Consider the following 11043-nt stretch of genomic DNA (forward strand, 5'->3'; position numbering starts at 1 on the left):
GAAAAAGTCTTGTGCAGTGAGGTACTGCACAGGTTGCACAGAGAGGCGGTGATGCCCCATCCCTGCAGACAGGCTGCTGGGGCTGTGAGCACTGCTGGAGCCGTGGGTGTCACTGGACGTGCACTGCAAGGAGTGGGGCCTGATGGCTGTAAGGTACCGAAGGACAGCGGCAGCTGGAATAGCAGCATGTGTCTCACACAGCCTGTCCATCTTCCTCAGCCTGCTGTATGAGGTCCTTTGGGCTGGACCAGCTGGTGTGCAGGAGGTTGTAGGTCCGGGCCAAGGTAGGGGGCGGTCGGGAGACCTTTGGGTGCGCCTTGGGGGAACGTGCTAGTGTGGTGTGAGTGCAGCAACACAAGTTGGCATGGGCAGGGACCTTGGTGCAGCAACCAGGCAGGAGAGTCTGGGGCCAGGGCTGCTGCAGGAGGCGGCCAGGGCCTTCCCATTTCTGAACACAGCAGCTTAGGCTTGTTTTGTTCATATTTCATCTTCTTCTTTTGAGTTATTCTGAGTTATAGTGACTTGTGTGACACATTTTACGTTTGTAATCCATTCACTGCATTCAGAAACCAGAGAGCTGTTCACACACTTCTTCGTGTCCCAAAGAGGGATGGTATTTTAGGTGATTTTGGTGATTTTAGGCATTGTGAGTCTAAGCAGAGACTTAAAGGCAAGAGTGGGAAAAATTGGAAGTGGAGTAATTTTTTCCTCTTGATGAAAAGCAAGCGGAGAAAGAACACCCTTTGCCTCCTCTTTAATTAAACAGACCCTTTTGTGACAGTATTAGAAGGCGCACACGAGCAGCATGGGAAGTCAAGCACTCCAGATCACTGGGTTGCAAGCTTTTTCCCTGGAGAGATCACAGTGACTCAGAACATATGTCGTGTATGTCTTAAGCGATGCTACTGTTAGGATGCCATGAGCTATCTTATTTGGGAAGCCAGCTCATACATCTTTCTGTGAAAACAGTCAATCTAAAATGAATTTACAGTAAAACAAATGGAAGGTTTTCCTTAGCCTCCAATGTGCACTAAATCTGTGAAACAAGCTTTAAACAAAACTCTTAAGCTCTTTATCAGCTTTTGTATTTCCTTTGTTTTTAATGAAAAATACACACGCATGTGAAGCCAAGGGTATGAGCAGGAGAAAATTCTCTCTGTTTCCCTGCATTTTCTCCCCCTGGTAAGGAAAACTGTCTTGAGAAACTCTGCCGCTTACCTGTGCCTTTTTGGAGCCTCAGGATCTCCTGGAAGCTACGATGCACATCATGTGCAAACCAAAGGCGCAGCACAGCCCTTAGCAGTGAGGCACTCAAGCACTTGAAAACACAGTGCAGTTACAAAACTCAGAAGCAGAAAGGGAAAACCAGGTAACATCCTTTGGAAAAATTGCTTAGTTTGGGCAAATGTCCCCAGCACAGATGGTAAGATCAGTAGTGAACTAAAGAAATTATCCATTGGAAATGTAAGTGTTCATGAAAAGACAGCTGAAAACTTTGTTACTGGCACATAGTAAAGAGGTGTAAATAGCACACCCCAGGCAAGGGGAACCCAGATCTCCCCTTTTTGCTTTGGATGATACACTACCCTTGAAGGTCAGAGCACTCCATCCTAGCAATGCAAGTCTTCGAAGCTCCCCAAAGGCACCTGCCATGGGGCTGGCCTCAGGTGAGTTGCTATCTCACACTGCCTGATATTAGAGCTGACAGAGTTGCTCTTTCAGCTCCCCAGTACCAGCTGTCAGCCCTTCTGGCAGCTGTAGGAGTCTCATAGCAATGTCCTTAGCTATGGGACAGAGCTAGGATTTCACCTATGACTTCACATTAACCAGTGCTAAATCCTCTGCTGCGTAGTTTTCATGTTCCCACACACACTTTTTGGAGATCTGTTGTCAATCTGTGCCTTCTGATTTGCTAAGCTTGTTTTCTTGAGGCTTTGCAAATCAGTTCAGTTCTGGAGACCTCACTCTGGATGTTCACATCTCTGGAGTTGAAGAGATGACTGGCAGTGTTCAGAGGCAGTTCCTATTCATGCAGTGTGCTTTAAATTCCTTTCTGCATCTCCAAGGTGATACGGGGCTTTCAAGGTTGACAGGACATTTCCCAGGGCTCAAATGAGAACATAGGAAAAAAAAGAGTTCTGATGGCGTTAACAGCAGCACTGTATGATCGTCACTGGGCCAGAGGGTGAGGCAAAGCAGTTTAGGACATATTGATCACTAGGCCAATTTCAGAGACTACCCCCAGGGACCTGACCTACTTTGAACTTACATTGGCCAGTGATGCATTGGCAGTTTCTCCCTTGCTTCCAAAAGTGCCTGTGTCTCCCTCAACATATGAACCATTTGGGGATTTCGAATTGAAGAGAGAACCAAATACTTCTCTCGTCTCTCCCCTGCCTTCTCCCATTTGCTTAGTATTAAAGTAGGGTTTCATCTACATTTTGAGTTTGGGGTGTTAAAGAGGCTTCATTGTAAAAAGGAGTGCTGGAGGAGAGCTTGAGGTTTTTCCTCTGATACCCTGATAGCTGTGAAAAGCTCCAAGAAGTCACTGTCTCTGCTGATGGGATGGAAGAATAAGGAGAAAAAGCTTAAATTAAACCCACTGCTAATATTCATAAACTTTAAGGGCTTTGTATCCAATGCTAATGAGACTGATTTGCTGAGAAAATCTGAGCCTCGTGTAGTGCTGCCACAAATGAGCATAACGTAGAAACAGCAAAGCAAAACTGAACACCTCACGTTTAACGCTCATTGGGAACTGGGGAAAATAAAAGCTGGGAAAAAGACATCAGCCATCCTCTTCCCACCTCACCTGTCCCAGGTGTTAACGCCAAATTAGTCCTGAATCATGTGTAAACTGAAACATCTGCCTGACAGCTTTTCGTGGGTTCATGGGAAGCTACTGATCGAAGAAGAAGCTCTGCAGACACAGACTGGGACCCCGGCAATGGGCTAGTACGGAAGTGGAGCTTACACGGGATTTTTTGGTCAGTGTAAAAGACTGAGACAACTCAGTACCAGCCAGAGCTCCTGGGGCACAGAGAAGGGGAGCAGAGAGCAGATCGCAGTTGTTGTGGTTTTGTGATTTTTGTTGTCAGTATTCCACATCAGAACATCACGTGGACCAGTGGGAGTTAACGAGTTAATGTTCTGGTTCCGTTTACTGTTGTGGACTCTTTGAGTATCCTAATGGGAGGGGAGGGGCGGCATCCCCGGAGGAACTGGCGGGCAGAGGCAGTGCGGTGGAGCTGTGAATCGGAAGCGTAGCGGCTGCCTCTCCCCGTCTGGCCCGGCTCAGCCGTCTCAGCTCGCCGCGGAGAAAGCACGTGCTTTCCCTCGCGCTATCGTGGTTTGATTCTCGTTTTTTTGATACTCTTATCTCTCTCGTTTTGTTTGATTTAGTTAGATTCAGTAAATTACCCTTCCTCCTCAGATCGTTGCCGTTGTGTTTCCTTTTGTTAAAGCTATCGGCTAGCTCTCTGCCCTTCCCCTCTCCCGGAGCGCACGTAGCCCGGGGCCGGCCGGGTCGCGGCAAAGCGTTCGTACCTTTTTTTTCCCCTCTCTTCTTCCCGGGGCCTGTGCCCCTCTGTCACGGACTTATATCTGGTGATGGGGAGGACAGCTCCCATCCTTCTCGCCCTGCTTAGTGCATCAGCCACCACCTGTAGCACCCAGGATACCTGTCCAGGTGAGTGCCACACCAGTCCTGCTGCCGGTGCCTGGGGCAAGCTGTTCTGTCTGCCCACCTGGCACAAGGGCCGTTACAAGGTTGTAGGGGAGAGGGGGGGATTTTTCCTTCTATGCACCTTTTAAATTCAGCTACAAATGGTAGGCTGGGGGTGGGTGGGTGATGAAGCCTCAGCTACGGCCTTACAAAGCTGCTGGCTCCGGTCAGAGGTCTCCTCAGCAGTGGGGTCTCCAGGAATAGGTTTCCCAATTCTAGGTTTTCCATCCCAGTGCAAGATGTCCATCCATGGATCTGCCCCAAGTTCTGCTGGATGTGGAGCTGTATGAAGGGACAATCCAGTGTGTGCTGTGTGCCTGGCACCTGGCAGCTCAGAGACACCACACAATGCAGTTTTCTCTCTATGTTCCCCAGGAAGGCAAAAGGTGTGACTTGAAACTGATCTGGTGTCATAAAATGGGACAGAACATTTACAGTCCAGATCCATCAATACCATTTACTCTTTGCCATCAATACACCACAGAACACTTCACATCTTTTGTTTTATCAAGCTATAGTACCTTTGTCATGTATGTAATGTCCCATATAACCCTTGTCTCCCATGAAGTTAGAGAGATTCCATGCCTCTCTCTTCTAATATTAACTCATACAATCACGCTGAGCGCCCATCGTCAGGTAGGACATGACTTCTGCCTGTCTTTGTCTTTCACACTGTTTCTGAAGTCCAAATAGCTCAATTTCTTATCCCAAACATTTCAGAATCATAATAATCTCCATGATGATTGTTTTCATTTACTCAGAGGTGAAAACAGTGGGACTTGGTGAGGCAGACCAACTTGCTGTTCTTCAAGGATGCCCAGGGATCCCAGGTGAAGCTGGCCCAAAGGGAGAACCAGGTCTTTCAGGAACAAAAGGTAAGATTCCAAAGATATCAGACCACTTTTTCATTCGTAGAAAGATGTGTGGAGGGGACACCCCCTTCCTCATAGGGAAAGCGAATCACATGAGTAGAGGGAGCAGCTCCACTGCAGCAGAAGCCACAGACTGGCTCCAGGGTATGCAAAGTTCATAGGAATTCACATGTGAGCTGTAAATCAGGACTTTGACTGGCAGTATCATAGAATCACAGAGTCGTAGAGTGGCTCGAGTTGGAAGGTAACATAAAGATCATCACATTCCAACCCCCTGCTGTGGGCAGACTTGCCAACCACCAGATCAGGCTGCCCAGTACCAGTATAATATAGCTTTAGCAGAAGAATGGAGGGAAATGTGTTGTCAAATATGATCTGATGAAAAAAAAACAGCTTCCTTCCATTTGCAGAAGTTGAGGCCCAGCTGTCCCAACTTCTGTATTATCTTCCCTTTGGTCACATTGCAGTGCACACATATGAACTGTGGTTTTTTTTTGTAGGAGAAATGAGAATCAAGGGATCCCCTGGGAAAGCAGGACCACCCGGTACAAAAGGTAATCCAAAATATATTTAGCTTTAATCCATAAAATATCCAAGGGGTACATAGGATAACTGGATCTACAGAAATGAAACTCTTAAGAAACAGCTCTGAAGTAGTATAGGTCGGGCAGATTTGAGATGTGGATCTGGCATGGGATGGGTACTGGGAACTGCGTCCTTGGGTGGGACCACATCTCAGAGGAAGATATTACTCTTCTTTACAAAGTTGCTCTTATCAGACCTCTCCCCATTCTCCCATTCCTGGAGTGGAGACAGCTGGCACAGGGTGAAGCAAGGAAGGAATGAGCTGACCACCCCCAAAATGAGGAGCTGACTTATTTCACCTCTGGCTCTGCACCAGCTGGGGCAGGACGTCATGAAAGCATGTTGGACTGTGCCCCATGAAGGATTCAAAGCCATGGCCCAGTCTCTGGAAATAAACTGCTACTTCCAGCTCCCAGCACAAGGTGCCACCTAGGAACTGAGTGTGGCACACCGAACAGCTGGGTGTCATGGTTTTGTGGGGCCAGGCGGGGGGTGGGGAGGACAGGGGCCTACTGCCCCCTGTCACAGACATAAACTGATTAACTCCGTGACACTGGGGAAGCAGTCCCTTTGCATGTTGAATATGTGCATATTTCCTAGTCAAAAGAACCAAAGACTTCAGCAGAAACCCCCAGCAGGAGGTGGGTGAATGTATTAAAACAGCACCTATTGCTTGAAATCTCACAGATCCCAGACTGGAAACAGAAAGCCTACACAAGAAGGAGGATGGGCACTTATCTCTTGCCTGCAACCTGCTGCTGATATGGGGAGCACTGCTGGCCCTGCCTTCAGCCAAGGCAGTTAGCAGAGCACCATGGCTTTGTATCATTTCCAGCAGTCTCTCCTGTACATTTTGGGATGTACCTGGAAGGGCATGAACAGCTGCTTGGGGAGCTGGTAATTCACTTCCCTCAAGCCACCTGTGATGAACATTTCCTCTTGTCCGGTGCAGGAGCAGCTGGAGACCCTGGACTGCCAGGACCAAAAGGTAAACAATGCAGAGCTGAATTTATGATGTGTGTTTAGTTCAGCTTCCACCCTGAGTCACTCTGGAAAAACACACCAGGTGGGAGCAGCTATAGAAAAATAAAGGCACCCTGAAGGGCTGTGGGCAGGGCTGTCTGACAACAGCCACCCCACACTGCAGGGGCTGGGCTGCAGGGGCTCACTGCTGTGTCTTGCTGCTGCCCCAGGCAATGTGAGCAGCTCCTCTCCAAACCTGTCACCAACAAGAGCTGCCCACAGCATGGGAGCCTGCTCTCTAGTTCGCTCCAGCTGTCACAGCTGCTCCCAGAGCGCCTCCTAAAGCCCTTCCCAGCAGTAACTTTTCCCCTGTTGGAGCTTTTGACCCTGCTTCCCTCCTTGGGTGTGTTCCAATTCCTTCCCACTCCCACCTGTTCTTGTTCCATGTGTCCCATCACAGTGGGAGTCTGTGGCACAAAGTGTTGCACCCCACTCAGTGGGCAGGCAGAGCATACAGGTCCAATAGAGACGTGTTATGTCAGCCTTGCCTTATGGACCTCCTGGCCCCTAACCAGCTGGTGGAGGAAAAAATCTCATTAGGGGTCCAACAGCCCCAGGACAATGAAGCTCCATGTCCCCGGGTCCAACTGGAGGCTGAAGGTTCACTCCCAGTAGGCATACATATACTTAAAATAAATATAGATAATTTACAAGGGCTTCTCTGAAAGCATTGCCTCCTGTTTTATGATGTTGGCCCACAGCACCAGAAACAGACATTGGTGGGATGGCAGCAGAGGCCAAAGCTTCCCACCGATATCCTGTTGTGTTGCTGCTGTGTGACAGATGGCAGCAGAGAAGCAGTGTGACAGAATGGTGCATGACATGGGAGTGTGTATGGAGCAGAGGGGTGTCATTAAATTCTTCTATGCAGAAAAAATATCAATGGGTGCCATTCACTGCTGCTTGTGAACATTGATGGAGACCAACCAGTGGGGAGCACAGTGAGGGGTGGGTGGTGCGTTTCAGCAGTGGCAGTGGCTACAGTGGGTCACCTCTGCTGGTGCAGGTTTATACAAACACAGCATACAGGTTATTCATCACTGGTGAAGAAGCAGAGCTAATGGTGGTGACTATGCTGAAAATCTGTCTTTTGTAGCTGATAATTTGTTCTATCAAACAGTGTTACTGTGCTCACTGTATCTGTTGTAGATTCCAAGGAAATAAATAGGAGGCATTACTCTCAGAGGAACTTACATACACGTAGTACATACATATACAATTATATACACAAATACACATATATACATGTCCATCTTCACAGACACTCGGAGCACTCAGATTAGCACAGAAAGCACCAAGAGCTGAGCAGGACAGCAGCCCACTAAAGAGAATGTTTCTATTCACATTTTTTGACTCTCACTCATGCTGCCAGTAGCTGCCCTGGCTGCTGGCACCTGGGCAGCTCTCCTCCAGGTGCTGTGTTCTTCCCATACAGACACAGACACACAGAACAGACAGCTCTCACCCGGGACAGTGTTAGAAAGATGACAGGACAGTGGTTACCAGCACAGGCATGGCCACACAAGTACAGATCAGCTATCTATCTTCTCCCTGCCAGCCATTTGTATCCCCCTACTCCTTCCTTTCCAAATCACTTAAATCCATCCTTTTTTTGCAACTTTGGATCCTGCCCTCAACATCCCACAGTAAGTTCTGTGCAGTCTCAAAATCCTCTTCCTCTGCATCCAGCACCATGCTGCATCCCTGCACAGCTGTGCAATGGGGTGAGCGGGGGCCGGTGCTGGTGGTGCTGGGTGTCATGGCTGGATGTGGGGCTCAGGATTTGACTTGAAAAGCAAACAGCATTGTTGTGGGAGGAGGAAGGACCAGATGAGTAAGGCAGAGAGAAATTCATGGTGTTGTTTGCCCAACAGAAGCAAAAGGAGAGCCAGGATTTCCAGAACCTTTGGGTGAGTTTCATCCTGGGCCTTTTGTGTCACCATCAGCACTGTGGAACAGCACAGTGATGACAGCAAGAAGGCAGAAGCCCTGCACCAGAGGTCAGGACAAGGCAGCAGCAGTAACCAATTTGTAGTGACACCAAAAGGCAGAGTAAGAAAATAGCAGTTAGCTTCTCGCAGCCACGTGCAGCTTCTGTGTGGCTCCTTGTAATTCCTCGAGGCTGGTGTAGGTAAGAACAACTACATCTGGTAAGCGCATCGCTCAGACCCTCCAAAGCCTCCTTGCAGATGAGAGGGATGAGCACATCTATCTTTTAGAAAGTGCCCATCACCCTGTGACGTAGCAGCTCAAAGAGCAGCGGGATTTGTCTCGTGTAGGTGTACACCCGTGAGGCTGAAAGCTCTGGGCATGGGACTGCGGTGCTCTCTGTTGCAGTGAGCACACTGTAACTCCTTCCACTTCCACTCTTTCCCTGCTCTGCTCAAAAGCCAGGAACTGCCAAGAGCTGCTGGATAAAGGGAAGATCCTGAGCGGATGGTACACCATCCACCCCCAAGGCCGCAATGCTAGCACTGTCTTCTGTGATAAGGGCACGGATGGTGGAGGATGGATTGTGAGCAGGATGGAGAGAGGGAAACTTTTATTTCCCTACTCTGTTTTTTATTGATACTCCAAATAGCACTAAAATAGCAGTAAAAAGGGAGGAAGGCATTAAAGAGAGGGCAAACACACCATGAAGCCAGGTGGAGAGGGCAGCTGAAGTTCCTGTGACCAAGCCTGTGTGAATGCAGGGGATTCTTTGGGGAAACGTCTCTGGGAGCAGGCTGAGCACCCCAAACCCACCCATTCCTGCTCAGCCAGCAAACTCCTCATTTCCAAGCACAGTTTAAGAGAATTTGCATGAGAAAGATCTCCAGTCTGGTTCAGCACTCCCAGCTGCCCTCTGGAGTGGTGTATGCAGTGGGACTTTGCTGAGGCCATGCCACCAGCAGGCAGGCAGGGGGGCTTCTTCTGGAGCAGAACGACTGGCAGGGATGGAATTCTCATTTCCCATAGGTTTTCCAGAGACGCTTGGATGGGTCAGTGAATTTTTTGTGAGATTGGAATTCATACAAACGAGGATTTGGCAACCAGCTGACAGAGTTCTGGCTGGGGAATGACAACCTCCACTTCCTCACCTCTCTGGGTAAGGACTGCCTGCTCTCTGGACTGGGGCAGAATGCAATTGCTGCACAGCACTGCCATTAACAGACTTGAGCATCCCACATTCCTCCTGGGCCCCAAAGGTAATCCTAACCAGCACGCAGGCTCCTGCAACCCAGTGCACACAGAGATATTCACTCTAAAAAGAGGAGAAGTCAGAGAATTGAATGAGCTGCCTGCATGACTTATCCTGGAGATAACACATCTCCCTACTGTGACTGTGAGGACAGTCATGTTGCCCACAGACAGCCTTGGATTCGCAGTGATGTACAGGACAGGCAGTTCTGCTGGAATTTGAAGTCTATCTACAGTCTCTCTGGCAGTGGCAGCTCCTCTCAAGTCAGCTGAGGGCTCCTTTATCCCTCGCTTCTGAATCCCAGTTGAATGCTCACCACCAGCCCCACAGAACCACTGTCCTCCTTCTCTTTTAGGAGCCTGTGAACTCCACATTGACCTGAAAGACTTTGCAACAACTACTATTTTGCCAAGTATGCTTCCTTCCGACTTTGAGGAGAGTCTCAGAAATACAAACTGGTTCTGGGAGACTTCCTTGGCGCGAACGCTGGTAAATGAGCAACTTACTGGGAAGAACTTTCCCAAAGCATTTCAGAAACATTCAGCATTTACAGCCTAGAGCAGTGTCACATAGAGTCCTTGCACAACCTACATTTTGGGTCAGTATTTAAAAACTGCCTATGGTGACCCAGGTGCAGTGACTTCTGGGTGCAGGGAAGGAAAGGGATATCCACTCCCTGCAGATGTGTGACCCAGAGCGCTACCTACAAGCCCTGCCACATACTTTAGCAACAAATGCAGAATCAGGTTACCAGGAATTCCTGGTATGTTGGGGTTGTGTCATTGTTTCATCTTAAAAAACATACAAATCCTCTGCAGAATTCAGTATCCTTCATGTGGGAATGAGTGAAACCAACAAGTGAGATAGCAGTGCTCTGGGTTTATGAGGCTTTGTACACTGTCTGCTGGTCCAGACCTCAGTAAGTGCAGAGAATGCAAGTGGTGCAAAAGAATGGACACCTGTGTGACTGCAGGCAGAATCTGGCCCATGTGCTGCACAGCCATAGGTGGGTTTGCCACATGTGTTAGCAGTCCTAGCAGAACTCAGGATACCGCTCCTTTTCTGGGTGACCAAGGAGACTATGCAGGCAACCAAGAGAATGGGATTCATACAAACTGCCTTACATCCAGCCAGGCCACTGCTGCCCTGCAGTTGGTGCTCGGGAACATGAGGTTTCCTTTTGCACTACTGCAGTAACTGTGAGTGTGTACTCCCTGCAGGAGACTCCTTATCATACCACAAGGATGTGTCATTTTCAACAGCAGACCAGGACAATGACATGAGCTCCTTCAACTGTGCCTATAAGGGAGCGTGGTGGTACAATGACTGCCACTACTCTAATCTCAATGGCATGTATTGGCTGGGTGCACATGGGAGCTATGCTGATGGCATCAACTGGAAGATGGGTAAAGAATACCATTACTCCCATAAATGAACAGAAATGAAATTCAGGCCAATTTAATAGCACAGGAGGATGTCTGACTGGCACTGACAGGTGCCACTCAACAGCCAACAGAAGACAGAAAACATCACATTGTTTGAGGGCAAGATCAGACCAAGAAGGACGTTGTGTCTTTGGCCTAGAGCAGCTGTAGCCTTTAGAGATCAGAAGAGAAGAGTACTGCTTTGAGCTTCTGTGAGCCCTGACTTTAATCCTG

General features: G+C 48.7%; 1 pseudogene across 1 annotated transcript; it reads left to right on the forward strand.

Annotated features, from left to right (window-relative positions):
- Positions 1–3474: 3474 nt before the first annotated feature.
- Positions 3475–10919, forward strand: LOC116234095 (ficolin-1-like; annotated as a pseudogene). The gene is made up of 9 exons (XR_016458903.1): positions 3475–3688; positions 4486–4599; positions 5097–5150; positions 6134–6169; positions 8079–8114; positions 8595–8719; positions 9163–9292; positions 9741–9874; positions 10606–10919. The product of XR_016458903.1 is annotated as a ficolin-1-like (transcript).
- Positions 10920–11043: the final 124 nt, after the last annotated feature.

This window comes from Phasianus colchicus, chromosome 19 (genome assembly GCF_987193195.1).
Source record: "Phasianus colchicus chromosome 19, bPhaCol1.hap1.1, whole genome shotgun sequence".
NCBI lineage: Eukaryota > Metazoa > Chordata > Aves > Galliformes > Phasianidae > Phasianus > Phasianus colchicus.